General features: G+C 41.7%; 1 pseudogene; it reads left to right on the top strand.

The window, feature by feature from the left end:
* The first annotated feature begins 10,183 nt into the window (after positions 1–10,183).
* On the top strand, positions 10,184–25,815 carry LOC122754989 (annotated as a pseudogene).
* The last annotated feature ends 37 nt before the right edge of the window (positions 25,816–25,852 follow it).

Genomic DNA, 25,852 nt, shown 5'->3' with positions numbered 1-25,852 from the left:
CATAGTACCTAGCACTTTTGTTGTTGTTGTCATTTTCAGTTGTGTCCGACTCTTCATGATTCCATTTGGAGTTTTCTTTTTTTTTGCTTTTGTTTTTTCGGGGCAATGGGGGTTAAGTGACTTGCCCAGGGTCACACAGCTAGTAAGTGTTAAGTGTCTGAGGCCGAATTTGAACTCAGGTACTCCTGAATCCAGGGCCAGTGCTTTAACCACTGCGCCACCTAGCTGCCCCCCCATTTGGAGTTTTCTTGGCAGAGATACTAGAGTGGTTTGCCATCTCCTTCTCCAGCTCATTTTACAGGTGAGGAAACTGAGGCAAATAGGGTTAAGTGACTTGCCCAGGATCATACAACCAATAAGTATCCAAGGTGGGATTTGAACTTGTCAACTGGAAATAGGTGATGTGGGGGTCTTTAGGTATTCCTCTTTAAAGAATTACACCTTCTCCCACACAATCCAATTAGAATAAAGTAGTCTTTTATTTGGGCTCTAGAGAAAGTGACCAAGAAAGAAGTCAAAGACTTCCCTTGAGGATAGAAAATGGCTTAGAGACATGATTCTCTGAGGCACATTTCTCTTTGACTGGAAGGGAGGCCAAAGCCTTTATAGAGGACAGAAGTGGGGGGACAAAAGGGGTGACCACCTGACTATGGAAAGTTCCCTTTGGGATGGGAAAAGGTTGAGCTTGGATGGTGGTCCTGACTTTTGGAGTTATCTTTATCCAGTGGCACTGAACAGGCAGCAGCCACACCTATTGGGCTTATCCCCTTTACTTCTTAGGTGTGTCCGTCCAAACTTTAATAGTTCCTTAATTCCTCCATATGTCCCAACCCCATATCAAACTCAAGAAGATGAAGCTTCCTAGCTCCCTGACAGGAACTCTATCCACTGAGCCACCTTGCTGACTAGCACTTAGTAAGTGCTTAATAAATGATAGTTGATTATTCACTTAAATTCAAGAAACACTGATTAAGCCTTTACGAGAGGCAGTATGGGCAATGGAAAAAGCAGGCAGTCAGAGCTTGAACCCACATCTGCCTGGTGTGACACTGAGAAAATCACCTAACTTCTCTGCATTTCCATGTAATTCTTTAAGATTGTCAATTGTATGAAAGGTATAGATCTGCAATGGTAGAGGGGTTTTTTGTTTGTTAGTTTGTTTGTTTTAACCTCATGAGATCAGAGATTTGGAGGTAGAAGAGATATCAGAGATCATCTGGTTCAACCCTCTCATTTTATAGCTGAGGAAGTTAAGACCTAGAGATTTTAGGTTACTTGCCTAAGGTCATGCAGCAAATAAATATCAGAGCTGGGACTCAAACTCAGGTCCACCAACTATATGTACAGAATCAAGAAAAGTCATGTTGTTGTTATTCAGTTGTTTCAGTCATGTCTGGCTCTTCATGACCCTATCTGGGGTTTTCTTGACAGAGATACTGGAGTGGTTTGCCATTTCCTTTTCCAGCTCATTTTATAGATGAGGAAACTGAGGCAAACCAGGTTAAGTGACTTGTCCATGGTCACACAGCAACTAAGTATCTGAGGCCAGATTTGAACTCAGAAAGAGGAGTATTCCTGACTCAATCTGGTGCTCTAGCCACTGTGCCACCTAGCTGCCCATAAATTTGGTCATAGGACCAAATTTAAAAAAAAAAAAGAGTCAGAAACATCTCTGGCTAGGAAGATAAAAATAGTTCCTGCCTTCTAGGAGCTTGCATTCTGCTGCAGATCATATTTGCAGCTTCCTATTCTCTGAAGCTAATCTCCTATGCTATATAACTGAGTCATAGTCCATGCTTGTAGCTTTGGTTGGTCTCTTCGCCTTGGCAACTTCTATAACTCTCTCTTTGCCTTTCAGAGAAAAAAAAATTAGTAGGAGTCAGCCTTCACCCAAGCCATAAAGTCATTAGGGTGTGCCCATGGCATATACCACCTTACCTTGATGTCTTCTTTTTTTGTTTGTTTTTTTTTGTTTTTTTGAAGGGCAATTGGGGTTAAGTGGCTTGCCCAGGGTCACACAGCTAGTAAGTGTTAAGTGTCTGAGGCCGGATTTGAACTCAGGTACTCCTGAATCCAGGGCTGGTGCTCTATCCACTGCGCCATCTAGCTGCCCCGATGTCTTCTTTTCTCCTTTCCCATAGTCTTTTTCCCTTCTGTGAGGGAAAAAAATCCTCTTCTCAGTAATTCTCAGGAACTCAGCAGCAATGTAACAAAGGCTCTTTTATTTCCTTCCTGTGAGAAGGAGGCACCATAGTGTATAGCTACTGGGTGCAAAAAAAGGGGGCTCGAAGTCCCTGTTTTAAAACCTAGTCCCTAACACAATGGACCCTCCCCTTTTTCATCCTTGGTCTGATTACTCAAGGGTTACAATCTATATGCAAAAAACTAGCTAATCAGAATGCAGTATTCCCATCCCTAATCAGTTCTTTCTTATATGGGCATAACTCAGGAGTGGACTTTATTCTTCCTTATATGGACACAACTCAGGAGCGGACCTTATTGAGACCAGGACTCCTTGAACCATGTGATTTTGTTAGCCAGAGGGGGAGAAGGGGATCTGAGACCTTTGTCCTAAAAAGAGGTCAGGAGGAATACGATTGACTGTTATATCCCCATTGAGAGGAGACAACTACCCATTTTCTCACACCTTCCCTTTCCCACTTCCCTCTTAGTGAAAAGACCTTTGAACTCAGGTCAACAGCAGAGATTTGGTTCTGTCATAGATTTGGCAAATCACTCAGTTTCCTCATCAGTAAAAAGAGGGGGGTCGGATTACATTATTCCTCAGGCGGCTTTCAGATCTAAAACTATGATCTCAAGATCCTCTGAGACCAAGTGAGTCCTTTCTCCTATTTGTCCTTTAATTTCCTCATCTCTAAAATGGGGATAATAATCACTCCCATCTTCTTCCCAGTATTGTTGTGAAAAAAGTCTCTCTTAAGGTTTGTCAACTTTAAAGCCTATTATTCTGCTCCAGAACCTTCCTAGCCCAGGGAAAAGTGAAATGATAAACTTGATCTCTTTAAGTTGTTAGGTAACTAATAAGGGCTTACTTATGGGGTATGTGCATATTAAAAGAGGAATTTAGGCAACAATTTAAATCCTGCCTCAGGCACTGATTAGCTGTGTTACCCTGGACAAGTCACTTAACCCTGTTTGCCTCAGTTTCCTCATCTGTAAAATTAATTGGGGAAGAAAATGGCAAACCACTCCAGTGTCTTTGCCAAGAAAATCCGAAATGAGGTCACAAAAAGTCAGACAGAATTGAAAAATGACAACAGCAAAACAACAGGCAACAATTAACCAGAAGGAATTTTTTTTTTAACATAATTGTCTTTATTGTGGTATCTTGTCACATCATAAGACTAATGTATTTGGGGCTTGAGAAGGTTTGTAATAAAAGGCTTAATTTTCCCTCCAATTATATGTAAAAACAATTTTTAACATTTAAAAAAATTTTGAGTTCCAAATTATCTCCTTCCTCCTTCCCCTCCCCCTTCATTGAGAAGACAAGTAATTTGATATAGGTTATACATGTACAGTCATGCAAAACATATTTATATATTAGTAATGTGAAAGAAAACAGATTCCCCTTCCCCCAATAAAACTCACCAAAAATAAAGTTTAAAAAAGAGTATGCTTTTATCTGCATTCACATTCCATCAGTTCTTTCTCTGGAGATGGATAGTATTTTTCACCATAAGTCCTTTGTAATTGTCTTGGATCATGGTAGTGCTGACAATAGCTAAGTCATTCACAGTTGATCATTATACAATATTGTTGTTACTGTGTACTATGTTGTCTTGGTTCTGCTCACTTCACTTTGCATCATTCCATATGTCTTCCCATATTTTTCTGAAAGCATCCTGTTCATCATTTCTTATATAGCACAATAGTTTTCCATTGCAATCATATATCACAACTTGTTCAACCATTCTCCGGTTGATGGGCATCCCTGCAATTTCCAATTCTTTGTCACCATGAAAAGAGCTGCTACAAATAGTTTTGTATGTATAGGTCCATTTCCTCCCCCCCCCCATCTCTTTGGGATACAGACCTAGTAGTAGTATTGCTAGGTCAAAGGGTATGAACAATTTTATAGGACTTTGGGCATAGTTGCTTATCGACCTTCAGAATAGTTGAATTAGTTCACAATTCCACTATCAGTGCATCAGTGTCCCAATTTTCTCACATTCCCTCCAACATTTATAATTTTCCTTTTCTGTCATATTAACCAATCTGAAAAGTGTGAGATGGTACCTCAGACTTGTTTTTATTTGCATTTCTCTAATCAATAGTGACAGAACATTTTTCTTTTTTTAAACATAAAAGAATTTTATTATTTTCCAATTACATGTAAATATGGTTTTCTACATTTGTTTTCATAGGATTTTTGGTTCCAGATTTTTCTACCCACCTCCCATATCTCCCTCCTCCCCCAAGATGGAAAGCAATCTGATATAGATTATATCTGTGCAATCACATTAAACATATTTCTGCATTATTCATATTGTGAAAGAAGAAGCAGAACACAAGGGAAAAACACAATAAAAGAGGGGAAAAAAACAGCCAAGAAGTAAAACCAGTATAGTTCAATCTGCATTCTAAATCCACAATTTTGTTTTTGTTTTTTCTGGATGTGGAGAACATTTTCTATCACGAGTTCTTTGAAATTGTTTTGCATCATTTCACTGCTGAGGAGAGCCAAATCTATCACAGTTATTCATCACACAATGTTGCTGTTTCTGTGTCCAATGTTCTCCTGGTTCTGCTCAACTCACTCAGCATCAGTTCATGTAAGTCCTTCCAGGTTTCTCTGAATTCCTCCTACTCCTCATTTCATTTGCTTTTGTTTGTTTGCAATAAACATTTATTCTATTTTTTCCAGTTATATGTAAGAGTAGTTTTCAACATTCATTTTCATAAGATTTAGAGTTCTAAATTTTTCTTCCTCCCTCCCTTTCCTCCCCCCTCTACAAGACAGCAACCAGGTTATATATGTACAATCCACAAGTGCTCTTTTTATCAGTTCTTTCTATGGGGTGTAAAGAATTAAGTATTATTTGAGGTTTTTATGACCCCATCTTTTTGTTAGAATTAAAAAAACCCGGTGGGTGCACTGGTCTGGGGCTAAGGCGCAGTGCCTCTGCAAACAGCACAGTGCTCCACCCACTGGTTGTAGCTGTAGCCATGCTGCTGGCACCTCACATCATCACCACTTGCCGACCCCTACGTGGGCCTGGCAAAATTATAATGACTGGAAGCCCAGTGAGGGCAGTCATGTGATTGTTGGTCAGGGCTGCCAGACAATTGGCTTGGGGCTGTGTGTGGTCAGCCTGGGGTCTGCTGGGAAGAAGAAGGGAGGAGATTCGCCATTCTAGCTTGAAGCTGGAAGAAGACAGGACGCAGTCATGTGTGTTCTCAGCTGATTCCTAGGTGGTGGTGTTTAGTCAGGTTGTATTATTTCCTTTCCCCCATTTTATTTCCTTTCCCCTAATTCTACTGATTTTGCTTGTGTTTTTTAAGTTCTTTCTTGTTAATAAATACTGTTCTGTTTTGAGGAAGGCTGTCGGTCTCCTTCCTTGCCCCAATATTGCGGCGGGCCATATAGCTAATATTCCCCAATTAAAAATCGGTCCCTACAGTTGGTGGATAGTATGCTTCATCATCAGTCCCTTGGGATTGTCTTGGATCATTGTATTGCTGAGAGTAGTTAAGTCATTCACAATTGCTCATTGAATAATACTGCTGTCATTATGCACAATGTCCTCTGAGTTCTGTTCACTTCACTTTACATCAGGTTGTGTAAGTCTTCCCAGGTTTTTCTGAAAGCATCCTGCTCATCATTTCTTATAACACAATAGTATTCTATCACAATCATATACCACAGCTTCTTCCATCATTCCTCAATTGATAGACATTCCATTGATTCTCAATTCTTAGCCACCTGAAAGAGTTACTATAAATATTTTTTGTACAATTTCCCCCCCTTCTCTTTTTCATGATTACTATTGTTAACTCTTTTCCTTCCATCCTATTCCCTTCCCCATGATATTTATTCTATTATCCATCTTCTTTCATTCTATCCCTCTTCAAAAGGGATTTGCTTCGGTCTGTCCCCTCCCACAATCTGCCCTTCCTTCTTTTGCCCCTCTCTCTTTATCCCCTTCCCCTCCTGTTTTCCTGCAGGGTTAGAGAGATTACTTCACCCAATTGAGTGTGTACATTATTCCTTCCTTGAGCCAATTCTGATGAGATTGAGATCTTTGAGCCAATTCTGATGAGTGTTAGGTTCATTTACTGCCCAGATTAAATAGATTACTCCACCCAGTTGGGTGTGTGTGTGTGTTAATCCCTCCTTGAGGCAACTCTGATGAGTTTAAGGTCTTCGAGCCTTTTCTGATGAGTGTAAAATTCATTTCCTGCCCTGCTCCTCCCCCATCTCTTCCCCTACTCCATAAGCCCTTTCCTGTTTCTTTCATGTAGGATTTCACCTCTGCCCTTCCCCCTCCCCCAGTGCATTCCCCTCACCCCTCAATTTAACCCTAAACATGTCATCATGGGGCAGCTAGGTGACACCGTGGACAAAGCATCCACCCTGGACCCAGGGTGATCCCAGCCAAAACCCGGCCTCAGAATCAAGACAGTCACCCACTGCATGACCCCAGATATGTCCCCCAACTCCAATTTTTTATGGTTCTTTAGGGTCTTGTATTTGAAAGTCAAATTTTATTATTATTATTATTTTTTAATTAATAAAATATTTTTTTTTTTTTCCGTTACATGTAAAGATAGTTCTCAACTTTTGTTTATACAAGCTTTCCAATTTCAGATTTTTCTCCCTCCCTCCCCTCCCTGTCCCCTCCCCTAGACAGCAGGTAATCTGATATAGGTTATATATATATAGACATAATAACATTAAACATATTTCTGCATTAGTCATGTCATAAGAGAAAAAATCAGAGCAATGATGAAAAACCTCAAAATAGAAAATACAACAGCATCAAAAACAAAAGAAATAGTATGGTTCATTCAGCATCTATACTCCACAGTTCTTTTTTTTTTTTTGGATTTGGAGATCCTCTTCCATCACAAGTTCCCTGGAACTCTTTTGTGCCATTGCATTGGTGAAAAGAATATAGTCCATCACAGTAGATCAACACTCAATGTTGATGATACTGTGTACAGTGTTCTTCTGGTTCTGCTCATCTCACTCATCATCAGCTCACGCAAGACCCTCCAGGTTTCTCTGAACTCCTCCTGCTCATCATTTCTTACAGCACAATAGTATTCCATTGTATTCATATACCACAACTTGTCCAGCCATTCCCCAATTGATGGGCACCCCCTTAACTTCCAATTCCTTGCCACCACGTAAAGAGCAGCTATAAATATTTTTGTACATGTGGGTCCCTTTTCCCTTTCCCCTTTCCATGATTTCTTTGGGAAAAAGACCCAAAAGTGGTATTGCTGGGTCAAAGGGGAAAGTCAAATTTGCCATTCAGTTGAGGTCTTTTCATCACGAATACCTGGAAGTCCTCTTTTTCATTAAAGTCCCATTTTTTTCTCTGAAAGATTATGATCAGTTTTGCTGGGTAGGTGATTCTTGGTTGTAATCCCGATTCCTTTGCCCTCTGGAATATCATATTCCATGCCCTCTGGTCCTTTAATGTAGAAGCTGCTAGGTCTTGTGCTATCCTGACTGGGGCTCCACAGTACTTGAATTCTTTATTTTTGGCAGCTTGCAATATTTTCTCTTTGACCTGAGAGTGCTGGAATTTGGCTATAATATTCCTAGGAGTTTTCCTTTTGGGATCTCTTTCTGGAGGTGATCGGTGGATTCTTTCAATTTCTATTTTACCTTCTGCTTCTAGAATATCAGGGCAATTTTCCCTGAGGATTTCTTGGAAGATGATGTCTAAGTTCTTTCCTTAATCATGGTTTTCAGGTAGATCAACAATTTTCAAATTATGTTTCCTGGACCTATTTTCCAGGTCAGCAGTTTTTCCAAGAAGATATTTCACATTGCCCTCTATTTTTTTTTTTTATTCATTTGGATTTGCTTTATTGTGTCTTGGTTTCTCATAAAGTCACTAGCTTCCATTTGTTTGATCCTAATTCTTAGGCAATTATTTTCATCAGAGAGCTTTTGTACCTCCTTTTCCATTTGGCCAATTTGACTTTTCAAGCTGTTGACTTTTTTCTCATGTCTTTCCTGTATCACCCTCATTTCTCTTTCCATTTTTTCCTCTACCTCTCTAACTTTATCTTCAAAGTCCTTTTTGAGCACCTCTATGGCTTGAGACCAATTAATATTTTTCTTGGAAGCTTTAGATGTAGGGGCCCTGATATTGATATCTTCCTCTGAGCGTGCACCTCAATCTTTCTTGTCACTGAAGAAACTTTCTATGGTCCTCACCTTTCTCTGTCTGCTTATCTTGCCTTTCTTTTACTAGACTTTTAGCTCCTTAAAGTGGGGCACTGTTTCCAGGCTGCAGTTTCCCAAGCAGTATGATTTAAGGAGGATCAGTTCTTCACTGGACTTGGCCTGTTCCCTGGTCCGTAGATGACCCCAGACCAACTTGCTGATCAACCAGCTTTGTGTGTTGTGGTTGTTAGCTCTGATGAGCCTGTGTCCCTCCCCCACCTGGGCCACTGCTACTCAAGCATACCTCCTGGTTCCCAACAGGGGTGAAAAACCCAAGTTCTGCCTCAGCATCAGCATAGACCCCTGTATTCTCCCCCCTGCCAAGGATTCAGTCTTCTCACCAGACTGTGAGTTTAGTTCCAGATGATACTGACACTTCAGCTAATTCAGAGGCTCTTGGGGTCTCCTTCTCTGGTGAGGCCTTCCTTGGACTGGATCTGTGTCAGGGTGACTGTGGGGTTGGGCTCTACTCCTGTCTCAGCACAGCAGCTCCTTCCTTCTGACCTTCCAAGACATTCTTGGTTAGAAGATGATTTCAGCACATTCTTCTGTGGATTTTGCTGCTCCAGGCATTGTCCATTGTCAATGTTTTTTGGAGCGATCATGTCATGAGTTCAAGAGCTCACTGCCTTTCCTCCACCATCTTTGACTTAGGACATTTTTTCATTTGATTATAGATAGTTTTTATTTTTTCCTCTGAAAACTGCCCATTCATATCCTTTGACCATTTATCAATTGGAAAATGACTCATATTCCCATATATTTGACTCAGTTCTCTATATGTTTGAGAAATGAGGCCTTTATCAGAGAAATTTGCTTTAAAAATATTTCCCCAGTTTTCTGCTTTCCTTCTAATTTTGGCTGCATTGGTTTTGTTTGTGCAAAATCTCTCTAGTTTAATGTACTCACAATTACACATTTTCCATTTCATAATATTCTCTACCTATTTTTTGGTTATAAATTCTTCCCTTATCCATAGATCTGACAAGTAAACTTCCATGCTCTCCTAATTTACTTATGGTATGTTTACTTTATGTCTAAATCATGTACCCACTTTGACCTTATCTTGGTATATGGTATGAGATATTGGTCTATACCTAATTTCTGCCATACTGCTTTCCAATTTTCCTGGCAGTTTTTGTCAAATAGTGAGTTCTTGTCCCAAAAGCTTGAATCTTTTCATCTATCAAAACACTAGCTTATTATGGTCATTACGTATGTATTACTGTGGAATACTATGTATTACTATGGAATTTTGTTACACCTGGGTAGTAAAGATGCTTAGGAGGAAATGTCTTTCTCTTAAATCTCTTCACCCATAAGACTAGGCAAGAACCTACTCTATCAACTAAGGAAAGTCCTCCATAAAACAGTAATCCTTCAAAACTGCTGAAGGAGGCTAACTCCTCCATGTAACTTTTCAAGATTTACCCAACTCACCTTCTAACCAGTCAGCATAGAACCTGCCCCATTCATGTCCACTTAAGGCTCTTTTAGAACTAATCCCTGGAGGGGTGGAGGATTCTTATTTCACCCTCTCAGTCTTTCTTTACTGGCCTTATTTACAGTATCCTCCAAGCCAGGAATGGGATTCCTACCACCCACTTCCTACATTCCCTCCATCTCTGCTTATTGATATTTCTTCCTCCAAGGCTCAGCTCTGGTGCTCCTTGGCAAACCTTCCCTGAGACACCCCAACAGACACACACCTTCTCCAGGTACTGGTAATCTCCTCTTTACCACACTTCTCATAGGATGGCTACGGTAAAGTTGAAAAACCACCACTAGATTTGGTGTTAGGAGAGAAAGTTGAGATGCAACCTTGGTCACTTGCTACCAGTCCAATGTACTTTCTTTTTTTTTCTTTTTTTTTTTTTTTTGGCCGGGCAATGGGGGTTAAGTGACTTGCCCAGTGTCACACAGCTAGTAAGTGTCAAGTGTCTGAGGCCGGATTTGAACTCAGGTACTCCTGAATCCAGGGCCAGCGCTTTAACCACTGTGCCATCTAGCTGCCCCCAATGTGCTTTCCATAATACCACCCTCTCAGTTAAATCATACACTACTCAAAGGCAGGGACTATATCTTATTTCATCTTTTTAAAAAAATGGAATTGTTTTCAATTAATAGGCCCTCTCACCGCACTAACCCCACCGAGAAAGAAAAATGGAAAAACAAGACCCTTATTTCATTTTGTATTTTCTCCAGAATCTAGCAGCACAGTGTTTTGCACATAGTGAAAAATAAATATTTGTTGAATTGTGTGCCTAGTAATATGGGTGTCTCTGATTCTTATTATTGTTCAGTCATGTTCAACTCTGTGATCCCATGGACCATACATCCATGGATTTTCTCAGCAAAGATAATGGAGTGATTTGCCATTTCCTTCTCTGGTGGGTTCAATAGAGATTAAGGTTAAGTGACTTACCCTGAGTCACATAGCTAGTAAGTATCTGAAGCCAGATTTGAACTCAGGTCTTCCTGACTCTAGGTCCAGCACTCTATGTACTATGCCACCACCTCGCTGCCAGGTGCCTCGGGTAGTTCAACATAATAAACACCTTTGGATGGACCCAAGGCTTTGAGGGCAACTAAGAGAAAGCTTTCTATTGCCCCCTATATTCAACACTTACATGGGTCAGCCAGGGTCTTCTGAGTCTTGGCTTTGTTTAGAGAAATGGGATAGAGTAGGAAATGAGAGGATCCAGTGCCTACAACCACACTAAGTGCTAAGTTAAGGGTGGGCAACACAAGTCACAACCAGTCCATTGTGGGTGGAAACATCTATTAGGAATATGGGACACTTTTTTCTTTTCCAGTCTTCTTACTATGGGGAGATCAGCATCATTACCCCAGAATTCTTGATCCTCTTTGGCACTGGCTCCTCCAACCTGTGGGTTCCTTCCATCTATTTCCAGAGCCAGGCCTGCAGTGAGTACCCCAGGTGGTTGGGGGGTTAGGGGGAAGGAGGGAAGGAGACAGACAGACAGACAGAAAGAGAGAGAGAGAGAGAGAGAGAGAGAGAGAGAGAGAGAGGGAGGGAAAGAGAGTCCTCAGCTGAAGAAGATATGGCACCTAGCAGGAGGGGAGGATCACTGGGGGAACTTCAGGCTAGGAGTGGGCAATTGACTTTCTCAAATCAGAGCTGAGAAAAATCAACAAATTTTATCTCATTCCATTGAACTCCAATCCACATATTTTCATGAAGCATTCATTGTGGGTTTGTGGGTAGGGAGGTGGAGAGTGGGGAGACATAGGAAAAGTATAAGATCTGGTAGTTACCCTGGAGTTTCACTGGGTATACAGGACCTAGATATGCCTGTTCTACCTCTGGAAAAAACCCAAGTTTTAGGTCATTTTCTAGTTTCCTGGAAAGCTTGGGAATCCAGAGAAAAGTCATCCAGCTTGGCTGTAAAAGTGGGTGTGCTCAGGCATAATGGGAGCTGAGAATGTACAATGGGAATAAGTAGGAGGAAGCTGGTATCCCCTGAGGAAAGCGGGTCTGGACCAGTCCTACGTTATCCCATTTCCTAAGGCCTCTGGGAGGATGAAGATCTCTGTGGATGAGTACTGTTCCAGAGTGAAGTGTCTTTGTTAATTAAAAAAAACCAGATTTTTCAAGCCCCTAACACTGCACTAGGGGCTGGAAGGAAAGTTTAGCTAAGACCTGGTCCCTGTCCTCATGGAATTTCCAACCTAGTGGTGGGGAAAGACATCAACCAAGAAAATTAGAGTATAAAATAATGCATAATAAATTCATAACAGAGGTGCAAACCAGTGCAAACAAGAGGTGCATAACAAATTGTGTGCTTTGTTAGGTGAAGGCAGGAATAAGCATTTCTGTAATCTTTTCTGAAAGTGTTATGTCCTTCAGGAGGGAGTCCTGGTCTGGGCAGGTGTTACCCAAGCCCTCTGACCTAAAAAAACCCCAAAAAACTTCCCTTACTGAACCTGATGTGACTGATGGTCTCCCATCCCGTTGGGGAAGCAGGTGTCTTAGCTCCCATTTCTGGCCCTGAGCTTGCCAGTGGGAAGGGATAACATCTAGAGGAAGAGGTAAGAAGCCAAGAAAGATGAGGAGGAGAGGCTATTAGGAGGGTGTACATACCCCAGACCTTCTCTGAAAGCCAGTGCTTCATGGGTAATGCACACTGGGCTTGGTGTCAGGAGAATCAAGCTAAAGACTTGACTCTGCCACTAAATAGCTGTGTGACCATGGTCAAGTCACTTAACCTCTATGGGCCTCAATTTCCACACCTGTAAGATGAGGAGGTAGCTAGCTGGTTCAGTATAGAGCACTGAGACTGGAATCAGCAAGACTTGAGTTCAAATGTGGCCTCAGACACTTACTAGCTATGTGACCTTGGGCAAGTCACTTGACCTCTATGGGCCTCAGTTTCCATACCTGTAAGATGAGGAGGCAGCTAGGTGGTTCAGTGTAGAGCACTGGAACTGGAATCAGCAAGACCTGAGTTCAAATGTGGCCTCAGACATTTAGTAGCTATGTGACCTTGGACAACTCACTTAACCTCTATTTGCCTCAATACACTGGAGAAGGAAATGGCAAACCACTTCCATATCCTTGCCAAGAAAACCCCACGGACATGTTAAGGGCTAAAATTCTAGCTAAACTGTCTAAAATATCTAATGAGTGGTCGCCAATCAATTACAAGCTTTAGCAAGAGTTAGACTTTTAAGCATTTATTAAGGAGAATAAGAATTTGGTAAAGAGAGAGAGAAAGGCCTAGATTCCTATCTATTAAAGGGAGAGCACATTTCTAGCTCCCTTCTCCGCCAGCGTCCTCAGGAAAGAGCCCCAGAGTCAGCGCCAGTCTCTTCCTTCCTCCTCCCACTAGCCCGCGTCACTTCCTCCCGCCAAAGAAAAGACTCCTGGTCTTGCCCTCAAAGACCTTCGCTTCATGGGCGGAACTCTTCTACAGTAAGTCTCCAGCAGGTGGCGTCATTCCAATCGTTACAGACAGCACCGGTGTACTGGTGTGTCCATGAACAACTGAACAACCACAAAGAAGAAATTGGATTAGATGATCTCTAAAGCACTTAGAGTCAGGAAAACCTGAGGTTAAATTAATCTCTCAGACATTTAATAGCTGTCAAGTCACTTAACTTCTGTTTGCCTCATTTTCCCCATCTATAAATCAGGAATAATAATAGCATCTACCTTCTAGGGTTATTGTCAGGATCACACGAGTCAACATATGTAAAGCTCTTTGCAGACCTGAATGCACCATGTGAATGCTATTCCCAGTCTAAAAGAATCTTTGGGGTTTTTTTTGGTTTTTTGGTTTTTTGCAGGGCAATGAGGGTTAAGTGACTTGTCCAGGGTCATACAGCTAGTAAGTGTCAAGTGTCTGAGGCCGGCTTTGAACTCAGGTCCTCCTGAATCCACAGCGGGTGCTTTATCCACTGCATCACCTAGCTGCCCCCTAAAAGAATCTTAATACCTAGTCCTCTGGGTTCCCTCTGCAGGTGGCCATGCCCTGACTCAACCCCAGCCTGTCTTCTACCTGCTCCATCAACGGCCAGACCTTCCTCTGCAGTATGGCAGCGGCAGCCTCAATGGTCTCTTTGGCTATGACAAGGATCCCTTCCAATTCTGAGATTCTTTGGCTACAGCACAGGTCAGATTCTGGAATATATCACAGAATTTGGGGGCTGAAAGGGAGAATCAGCCGTGGAAGGGAGGGGCCTTGATGGATGCATAGGCTTTAGAAAATCATAAGATTTAGAGTTGGAAGGAACCTAGGAATCATAGCATCCAGCTCCCTTATCTTACAGATGAGGAAACAGGAGCTAGTGAGAATGGGGGGGGGCATTCTAGGCAGGAGGCAATGGGGAGGGATGGGGAGGGGCAGCCGCAAAGCAAGTGCAGCAGGCCCTTTAGAGACCCTGGCACCTAGCCCCCTCACTGATGGCCACTGGGCTCACAATCTCCCCTCACCATCCATCATCCCCACTGTACCCTCCTCCAGGTCACCAAACAGGAGTCTGGCCTGAACGAGAATGAGCCAGGAACCAATTTCTAGTTTGATGGCATCATGGGTGTGACTTGCCCATGGTCGTGGGGAGATCCACCACAGCTCTTTAGGGTATGCTGCAACAGAATACCCTTACAAAGCCCATCTTCAGTTTCTACCTCAGCAAGTAAGGAGCCAAGAGGGCGCATGGTCCTGCTTTCTCTCTCTCTCAATCTTTCAGCTCACTCTTCCTCCTTCTAAACCTCCATGCTTTCCCCTCCCATTCACATTTTTTTAAAGCTCACAAAGTGCTTTCATCTTTTTTTTTTTTTGGTAAACTTTAAACCTTAAGGAGGCCTTATGAAATGGGTAGTAAAAGTATTACTATACCCATTTTGCAGATGAGTAAACTGAGGTTCAGAGAAGTAAACTAGTCATGGAGCTAGTGAATATCAGAGCCCAGGCCTTCTAACTTCAATTCCACTAACCACGCTGGTTGACTTGACCCTGGCCTCCTTTCCTGTTGCTTTTTCTGCCACTGTCTAGAGCCTGGGATTCCTTCCTGGAGTCTCCAACGTCAAGTGACATTATATACTTCCTTCACTGCAAGAACTATCCCCCACCCCCATCCTATCATGCCCTACCTCCTACTTAAAAAACAAAACAAAACAGAATTCTAAATTATTTTACTAACAGGCATTATAAACAAATACTAATAATCATATTTAAAAACTATGAGTGCCATGTTAATGAATATACAGTTCATGAATGACTTAGAATGATTCCCATTTTAAAGATCAATAGATAACATACAGAACTTTACTAAAAAAAAATGCTGTTATATACCTGCAAAATAACATAATGTAGCAGAAGATAATACAATATATCATAATATAATTGCACATAATAGATCAATATTATAATTTAACCATTAATATATTAAAATTAATTATTAATTATACTAGGTTATATAAAGTTACATAATAGTTTAATATATTATTTTTTCTTCTTGCAACATGGTTAATATAGAATAATGTTATTAAATATTAAATAACAATTAAATATATTATGTATAATATAGAATATCATAATAGTGTGATATGTTATATGATATATGTTTCTCTAGTGTCATAAACAGAGCATAATTAATGTTCATTATGTTCAGTGAATTTTAATGTCTGATTCCCATCATGCTTCACTTTTTCCTGCACGTCTTTCTTCCAAAATTAGTACAGTTGAGTTATCCTTAGGTATCACATTCTATTTCATCATAAATTTAGTAAACTAGTAACACAAAAATATTTCATTCTCGTGTTCATTAAATATTTGCCAATGATGAAAATAAACATGTGAATATATTCTATAAATCCTATTTATCCTAGACTGGTTAACAGATGACTCCTTTAGGCTAACCCTGCCAGAGAGATATTATTCCTAGTTAGAAGATACACAGAATGGGGCAGCTAGGTGGCGTAGTGGATAAAGCACTGGCCTTGGATTCAGGAGGACCTGGGTTCAAATCCAGCCTCAGACACTTGACACTTAACTAGCTGTGTGACCCTGGGCAAGTCACTTAACCCTCATTGCCCTGCAAAAAAAAAAAAAAATAATTTAAAAAAGCAGAAGATACACAGAAGCATCAAGTGTGGACAGAAATAGGAACACATTGTAGCCAGTTGTCTTGAAAGTTACAGAAACTTTCCTCTGGGAATGAGGCTCCCTGAGCAAGCAAATCTGATATAAGGTGGCCATTACAGGTGCGAGAAAGTCCTGTTCTGTCTAGCTCAGATCAGTATTTACTAAAGATTCTTAGCTTTTTAGAGTTCTATATCTGCCTCCTCACACAGAGGGCCTGGGTACACTTTAGGAACCTTTGAGTTTTCGTGATTCTTGCCCCCAACTTGTAAAGAACTTGGGAAATTTAGCACTTTCCAAATAGTGGCCACCAGGTTCCCACATTAGCACTCAGGCTCACAAGTTTCAAAACATTGAACAGTGAATACTTTCATTTATGCATCAAATGGTATAGAAAACAGCATGGGAGAGGGGTGGGAGGTGGGGAGGGGATCAAATGCTCTCCAGTGGATCACTTTTCACAAGAAATCTGTACAGTTTCCATGACTTACAGCAGTGCCCTGGATGGGGCCACAATAGGAGGGGAGGCTTGGGTTTGCTCCTCTATCTTTGTGCCTTCCTCAGAGGCTCTTTGTATCACATTTTGTTGTTCAGTCATTTCAGTTGTGTCCAACTCTGTGACCCCATTTGGGGGTTTCTTGGCTGGACTGGTTTGACATTTCCTTCTCTAGCTCATTTTAGAGATGAGGAAACTGAAGCAAACAGGGTGAAGTGACTTGCCCAGGGTCACACAGCTATTAAGTGTCTGAGGCCGAATTTGAACTCACGTTTTCCTGACTTAGCCTGGCACTCTATCCACTGTACCACCTAGGTACCTTGTATCACATAGCCCTTTCTAGAGCAAGACATTAGTCAGCATTCCATCACTGCTGTTGCTCTTACAAGATCATAAGATCATACCATAAAATCACAGATCCCAAGTCAAAAAGGACCTCAGAACCCATTCTACCCTATTTTACAGATGAGGAATTGAGGTCTCCAAAGCAAGAGTTAGTAGTAGAATTTGAATTCAGGTTTTCTTGATTCGAGGTCGAGCACGCTATCTGCTCTGCTTCTTTCCTTTCCTTTCCTAGAGTCTCATGGTTTCTCTTGCATTTGTTGCTGTCACAGTCAGCTCGGTAGGTCTGGTCTTCTGGTCAACAGTGCCTCTCAGATCTACCTGAAGTTTAGCTCTATACCAGCAGATGGCGCTAGCTTCCTTCTTTCCAGAAGATCAGCTTTGAAGTTGGTGCTTAGGGCTGACAGGGCTTCTGGTTTTATTTTTAACAAACCCAGGACCCCGCAGCCCCTTCCCTCTCACTCAGAGGAGTGAAAGAATTTCTCTCCAGAGAGCTGATTATTAAATTTTCAGTGTGAGTATTTACATCTCCAAAACCAACAAGCTACAAATAAGGTTTTGATTTATTATTTTGTGTCTAGACTTGTGAAAGTGATGAAGAAAATGTTAACGTATGTAAATGTTAATGTATGTATGTACACACTTAAGTGTGTACATACATACATTACCCCCCTAAAAGCCAGTTGTTCAACATTTACCAGCAAACTCCGGCAGACTCAGGGCACTGTGGGTATCTCCCCTGCTTGTCCTACTGGACCAAGTCTGCACTTCCTGGCTTCCTTTTGCCCCCTTCCTTTCATACCTGTTGGTATGCTTTCTGCTTATGTTAGCATTTCCCAATGCAATCTCCCCCACTCTCTATTTGCATTACTATCTAGCATCTTCCTCCAGAACTGCTGGAATAGATTATGCAAATTACTCCAGAGCTGTTTCCAGAAGGGAGGAGAGGGACTGTGACTTAAATGGAGGAGGGACAAACCAGCTGGCAGGGTGGAAATGCGTATCTTGGTTTCCTATGTATCCAGATAAGTATGATAGAAAGGGCTGTGTGTGATGGGAGCAAAGGAAAGATACCAACAAAGTGCTTCAGGAAAATTGGAGGAAAAGAGATTCCTTTTGGCTAGGGAAGTTAAGGAAGGCTTCTTGGAAGCAGCCCTCTACTTCTTACCTGAGGATTCAGTGTTTTCTGTTGCCTATCAGCTCTGGGTTTTTTTTGGGGAGGTGGAACAAATCCATTTTTTTTTTCAGGGCAATGAGGGTTAAGTGACTTGCCCAGGGTCACACAGCTAGTAAGTGGCAAGTGTCTGAGGCTGGATTTGAACTCAGGTCTTTCTGAATCCAGGGCCAGTGCTTTATCCACTGCACCACCTAGTTGCCCCTTAGCTCTGGTTTTGATGGTCAGAGTCACCTACATGTACAAGCAAAGAGGCATAATTTAGCACAGAGGCATAATAAGGGCAGAGAGAGAGAGAGAGAGAGAATCTCATCCATGGACCATTCATTTGAGAGATCCTTCATAAGACTCACAGCTCTTTCCCTTCTCTCTGGCTCTCTTTTTCTCCTTCCTTCAGTCATTTCAGTCATGTCTGACTCTTCATGACACCATTTGGGGTTTTCTGAGCAAAGATACTCCAACTCACTTTACAGATGAGGAAACTGAGGCAAACAGGGTTAAGTGACTTGCCCAGGGTCACACAGGTAGTAAGTGTCTGAGGCTGGATTTTAACTCAGAAAGATGAGTCTTCCTGACTCCAGGCCTGGCACTCTATTTATCCTCCGCTCCATCTAGCTGCCCCTCCTTCCTTCTTGGAACCATCTAACTGCAGTTACCTCTCTATTAACTGTGGGCCTCCATTGGTGACATAGTATGTAGCAGCTTGGAGTCAGGAAGATCTGAGTTTGAATCTTGCCTTAGGCACTCAGTAGCTGTGTGATCCTGGGAAAGTCACCTAACATCCCTATGCCTCAGTTTCCTCATCTACAAAATGAGGATAAGAACAGCACCTACTTCCCATGGTTATTGTGAGGCTCAAATGAGTTAATATTTGTAAAGCGCTTTGCATACCTCAAAATGTTAGCTATCAACTGTTCCCTTCATCACTCACATTGTCACCAGGGTCTCCATTTAGTCTGACCCTGAACTCAGTCACCAGTATGGAAAGATACAGGCCCTGTTTCATATTGAAGCTTACTAGCTAGGAAAAGGCCTTTGCTCATAAAATACATAATTCTCTCTGAATTCTACGAATCATTCAAGTTCTTCTGAGTCAAGATTTCACTGGGCAGTTTCATTATTTGGTTTGGAGTACTCACATTTAGCCAAATACATATTTTAAATGATAGTTGTTTGTTTTTATATTGTCTTCATTTCTAAATATATCTTTTCTTGCCCAGAGAGACATTCCTTGTTACAAAGAATAAAAAAAGAGAAAAAATTAGCACTTTTATACAACAAATCAATATATTGACTGAGTCTGACTGCCTAGTCAATATTCCACACCCACAGTCCCCCATCTTTCCAGTAGTGGTAGTAAGGTACATTTTTCATTTTTTTTTTTCAGAGCCAACCTTAGTCATTATTAGGCGGCAATGCTCAGGGTTTTGGCTTTTTTGTTTGTTTTTTCCTCGTTCTTTCTGTTTGCATTGTTGTTGATATGTACATTGTTTTCTGGTTATGCTAATTTCATTTGTCAGATGTATATTTTAAAACATTACACTTAACTACTGTTTTGGATCATCTACTATTTCTGGATTATTTTCAGATGAATGGAAATTACCTTTCAGCAACTCTGTATATATCTTTAGGTAAGCAATTATTTGGGCAACTAGGTGGTATAGTATATAGAGTACCAGACTTTGAATCAGGAAGACTCATCTTCCTGAGTTCAAATCTGGACTCAGACACTTACTAACTCTATGACCCTGGGTAAGTCACTTAACTCTGTTTGCCTCAGTTTCCTCATATGTAAAATGTGCTGGAGAAGGAAATGGCAAAGATTCTAATATCCTTGCCAAGAAACCTCCAAATGGGATCTGGAAGAGTGGGATGCGACTGAACAATAATGAAAACAACCAGTTGCTTACATGTTGTCTTCACCACTTCTGTGATCTTCTTGAGGGCAGGGACCATGGTCTTTTTTTTCTATTTTTTTTGCGGGGGGGGCAGGGTAATGAGGGTTAAGTGACTTGCCCAAGGTCACACAGCTAGTAAGTGTCATGTCTGAGGCCAGATTTGAACTCAGGTCCTCCTGAATCCAGGGGTGGTGCTTTATCTACTGCACCAACTAGCTGCCCCCCAAAAGCTCAATTTTTTTTTCTTTGCAGGGCAATGAGGGTTAAATTACTTGCCCAGGGTCACACAGCTAGTATGTGTCAAGTGTCTGAGGTCAGATTTGAACCCAGGTCCTCCTGAATCCAGGGCTGGTATTTTATCCACTGAGCCACCTAGCTGCCCCTTTTCTATTTGTTTTTAGTTTGTCCTTATTTCTATTTTTTCTTTTCCTAAACATTTTTATTTAAAGTTTTGAGTTCCAGATTCTATCCCTCCCTCCCCTGCTCCTACCTTGGGGCGGTAAGCAATCAGACATGGGCTATATATTTGTAATTAATTATGCAAAACATTACTACATTAGCCATTTTGTATAAAAACTTGAATAAAAGAAAAAAATGAAAGAAAGGGAAAAATAGTCTGCTTCAGTCTGTGTTCCATCAATATCAGTTCTTTCTTTGGAGATGGATAGTATGCTTCATTATTAGTCCTTTGGGATCATCTTGAATCATTGTATTGTGTTTTTTTTAATTCATAAAAGTATCTCATTATTTTCATGTTACATGTAAAGATAGCTTTCAACATTTGTTTTCATGGGATTTTTAGTTTCAAAATTTTCTCCCATCCTTCCTCCCCTCCCCCACCCCAAAGATGGAAAGCAATCTGATATAGGTTATAAATGTACAATCACATTAAACATATTTCTGCATTAGTCATATTGTGAAAGAAGAAGCAGAATACAAGGGGAAAACCTCATAAAAGAGAAAAAAAAAATCAGCCAAGAATTAGAAACAGTATGATTCAATCTGCATTCAGAATACACAGTTCTTTTTTTCTGTATGTGGAGAACATTTTCTATCTTGAGTTCTTAAAAATTGTTTTGGATCATTGCACTGCTGAGAAGAACCAAGTCTATCACAGTTGATCATAACATGATGTTGCTCTTTCTGTGTACAATGTTCTCCTTGTTCTGCTCATCTAGCTCAGCATCAGTTTGTGTAAGTCCTTCCAGGTTTCTCTGAACTCCTCATGCTCATAGTTTCTTGTAGCACAATAGTATTCCATTACATTCATATACCACAACTTGTTTAGCCAGTCCCTAATTGATGGGCATTCCCTTGATTTCCAATTCCACATCAAAGAGAGCTGCTATAAATATTTTTGTACATGCGGGTCCTTTTCCCTCTTCTGTATTCCCTCTATCTCTTTGGGATACAGACCTAGTAGTGGTATTACTGGGTCAAAGGGTATGTACAGCCCCATAGCCCTTTGGGCATGGTTCCAAATTGCTCTCCAGAATGGTTGGATCAGTTCACAGCTCCACCAACAATGAATTAGTGTCCCAATTTTTCTACAGCTTCTCCAACATTTATTATTTTCCTTTTTTGCCATATTAGCCAATCTGATAGATGTGAGGTGGTACCTCAGAGTTGTTTTAATTTGCATTTCTCTAATCAATTGTGATTTAGAGCATTTTTTCCTATGGCAATAGATAGCTTTGATTTCTTCATCTGAAAACTTCCTGTTCATACACTTTGACCATTTCTCAATTGGCGAATGACTTGCATTCTTATAAATTTGATTTAGTTCCCTATATATTTTAGAAATGAGACCTTTATCTTTCTTTTTTTTTTTTTTCTGTGGGGCAATGGGGGTTAAGTGACTTGCCCAGGGTCACTCAGCTAGTAAGTGTCAAGTGTCTGAGGCTGGATTTCACAATCATATGCCACAACTTGTTTAGCCATTCCCCGATTGATGGGCATTCCTTTTATGTCCAATCCTTAGCACAAAAAGAGCTGCTTTAAATATTTTTGTACAAAAAAGTCTTTTTCTTTTCTTTTCTTTTTTTCAGATGAGGGACCATGGTCTTGACTTTCTTTGTATGCCTAGCACATAGGCAAGCACTTGATAAATGATGGCTGACTGATGATGTTGTAAGTCTTATGAGGAGACAGAGGTTCAATCATTTCTCCTCCCTTCCCCATCTACCATCCCCCCTCCGACCTCCCCATAATTCCTTTCTCTCTTGCATCCAGCAGAGCTCTCAGAGTGGGGGTGAGATTATTTTCAGAGGTGTGGACAACAACCTATAAAATGATCAGATTTATTGGGCACCTGTCACTCAAGAATTCTACTGGCAGACTGGTATCCAAGAGTGAGTTGTGGAAGAGGGAGGGTGTGGATTACAGTGTGGGGAGCTAGTGAGGGAAAATTTGGAGAATAAGGGGACCCTGAGGGGCAGCTAGGTGGTGCAGTGGATAGAGCACTGGCCCTGGATTCAGGAGTACCTGAGTTCAAATCCGGTCTCAGACACTTAACACTTACTAACTGTGTGACCCTGGGCAAGTCACTTAACCCCAATTGCCTCACCAAAAAAAAAAAAAAGACCCTGAGCCCCCTAAGGATATTGGGAGTCTCCCCAGCCTCATGTCCCCTACTTAATGTGTCCCACATCTGGGAAATGGAAAGTAGGGGTACAGCATGGCCAGGCAAGTGCTTTAGAAGTAAACCATGAGGGGGCAGCTAGGTGGCGCAGTGGATAAAGCACCAGACTTGGATTCAGGAGGACTTGAGTTCAAATCCGGCCTCAGACACTTGACACTTACTAGCTGTGTGACCCTGGGCAAGTCACTTAACCCTCATTACCCTAAAACAAAACAAAAAGAAGTAAACCATGAATGGTTCATCAAAATCTGCTTAACCTCAGTTGTCTGATGGACCCTCAAGATCTAATAGCTTGAAAAAGAGAGAGAGGGAGTTAGTTTCCATTAAGTATTTATTGAGGGGATGTTGTATGTGGGGAGGAAAGGGATAATAACAACTCAAATTGATGAAGCTCTTTAAGATCAAACCAAGAACAATGTAAGCTTTCACAGATTAGGAAATTGGGATCCAGAAAAGTGAATCAAATCCAGGACTTCCAACTCCAAGAAGCCAAGTTATCTCTGCCCTTGAGGAACCTGGAAAAGGAAAGGTTTGGTCTCAGACAAAGAATAGGAGTGGATGAGCTTTTGTAACAGGAGGGATTTAGGAGAGACACCAGGGAGAACTTTCCTTAGACCCAGGACAGCGGGATTGAGGTGGATGATGGAAATCATATTTCTTCCCCCTGTTTTGTGGAAATCCTTTAAGAGAGAGTTCTCTGTCTAGATTGACTTGGAAAGGGGCTTTATGGTAGGAAACATGAAGGGACCAAGGTGATCTCTGGAGGGTCCTGAATTCCTTATAGCTAGGCGAGGGGGGCTCTGTGACTAGAGGTGATTTTTTTTTTTTGGTGAGGCAATTGGGGTTAAGTGACTTGCCCAGGGTCACACAGCTAGGAAGTGTTAAGTGTCTGATGCTGGATTTGAACTCAGGTCCTCCTGACTCCAGGGCCAGTGCTCTATCCACTGCGCCACCTAGCTGCCCCCAGAGGTGATTTTTAAAATGCTGATCTTAGGTGGTGGAGTAGCTAGAACACCAAACTACCTAGAATTAGGAAGACCTGAGTTCAAGTTTTCCTTAAATATATACCTGCTGGTGTGAGTCTGTTCACTCTTCTGTACCTCAATTTCTTCATCTGTCATTCTAAATCCATGATCTTTGTGAGAGATGATGGGGCTGCGTGACCTTGGGTTAGTCTCTTGACTCAGCTTCCTCATCTATAAGAGCAGGTAGTTGGATTTAATAGCTTCAAAAGTCTCATCTTTTGGTGAGACTAGGAAGGGACTTGCTAGAGGAGCCACTTGATCTTGGACTGCCTGTTCCTGGCTTCCTAGGACTGAAGCTTCCCTTCCTTGGCTTGGGGGTCAAGCTACAGAATGGTGCTCCCAGGTTGTCAGTCCATTGCGGACACTGGCACCTCCCTCCTCACTGTGCTCCAGCAGTATATGAGCTCTTTCCTTCAGGTGCCTGGAGGCCAGCAGGACTCACATAGACAGGTATGTTTAACTTCAATGAATGTTTAACAAGTACTAACTGTAAGCAAGGTACTGGACTAGGGAGGCAAAGATGAAAAAAAAAAAAAGCATAATCTTTGTCCTCAATGATTTTTTTTTTTGCTCGAGGCAATGAGGGTTAAGTGACTTGCCCAAGGTCACATAGCTAGTAAGTGTAAAGTGTCTGAGGCCAGATTTGAACTCAGGTCCTCCTGAATCCAGGGCCAGCACTTTATCCACTCTCAATGACTTTTTAGTCTACTGACTGATGGGTATGACATGTACACAGATAAGTTAGCATAAGGTATCTTGTGATGGGGGGCAAAGAAGAGACTCATATATCTTGTTGGCTACCTGTTTCAGGTTGTGGTAGCTCTTTCCTTTGCTCCTGTCACCCACTATCAACACCTCTGGTGAGGACTTGTCAAGTCCTTTTTAGGGCTGCTCATCCATCTTTGGTTTCCACCTGTCACCCAACTCCCATTTGTGGCTCCAAGAAGCTGTAGCATAAACAGCGGTCACGCCCTGGTAAAACCATCTCAGTGGGATCCCATAAGTTAAACCAGATTAAATGTAACTGACAGTTTGTTCCCCCACCATGAAGCAGGCACTGTGGAGTGCTTAAAGCCTGGTCAGACATTGAAGATGCCAAGGTTGTCCACTGCATTCTGGGCCATCACCAGTCCTCCTGACTTTTGTTTTGCCACTGGACTTGGATGACTCTGGAAGAGAGTGAGGCATATTCCTCTCCATACTATGTGGTGGACTGCAATAGCATTCAGAGACTGCCCACCATCTCCTTCCTCATCAATGGAATGCAGTTTTCTCTGTCACCATTTGCCTACATCCTCAATGTGAGTAGAATTTCCACATAATCTCAGCTGATTTGGGGAAGGGGAATCCAAAGAGTGGAGAAAGGGAGCGAGGAGGTCTTGTCCTTTTTCAATGAATCAGCAAGAACCTGGGTTCAAATTCTGACTCTGACACTTCCTAACTACATAACCTTGGGCAAGTTTCTTCATTTCCCTGGGCATCAGTTTCTTCATCTATAAAAAGTACCAGTGGCCGTGGTAGAAAAGACAGCCCCTGTAGTTCCTTTCAGCCCTAAACTATTATTTCATGACCTTGTTACTTATGAATTCTTCCCCACCTCCAGTACTTCAAACCCTTTTCCCCAGAAAAAAAGCTAGCCTCAAGATAGCAAAAAGTACAAGACAAGAAGAAATAACCCTGTAAGACAGTGAGGCAGGGTGCTGGGGTTCTGGGGGTGTACGTGTGTGGAGCAGTAACGGATTGAGGAAGAGAAGGCTTTTTTTTGTGTTGTTTTGTTTTTTTTCATGAGGCAACTGGGGTTAAGTGACTTGCCCAGAGTCACACAGCTATTAAGTGTCAAGGGTCTGAGGTCAGATTTGAACTCAGGTCCTCCTGAATCCAGGGCCGGTGCTCTATCCACTGCACCACCTAGCTGCCCCAAAGAGAAGGCTTTTACATGAATGGAAAGGCAAGGGTTCTGAAAACAATGACTTTGGGCCATACCTGTCAACATCTCTCCAGTTACCCCTCTGACTCACTGCTTTCTCCTCCTAACCTTCTGTGTTGAACAGAATAATGGCTACTGCAATGTAGGAATTGAGTTCACCTACCTGGCCTCCCAGAATGGCCAGCCCCTCTGGATCCTTGGAGATGTCTTCCTCAGGTCCTACTATTCCTTTTACTACATGAGCAACAATGGGGTTGGCTTGGCCACAGCTGCATAGACTGACTGACAATGACCAGACACCTTCCCTCTCCCCT

This window comes from Dromiciops gliroides, chromosome 4 (genome assembly GCF_019393635.1).
Source record: "Dromiciops gliroides isolate mDroGli1 chromosome 4, mDroGli1.pri, whole genome shotgun sequence".
NCBI classification, from domain to species: Eukaryota; Metazoa; Chordata; class Mammalia; order Microbiotheria; family Microbiotheriidae; genus Dromiciops; species Dromiciops gliroides.
Note: the sequence above shows the minus strand (reverse complement) of the source record. Positions and strands in the feature narration are given on the sequence as shown.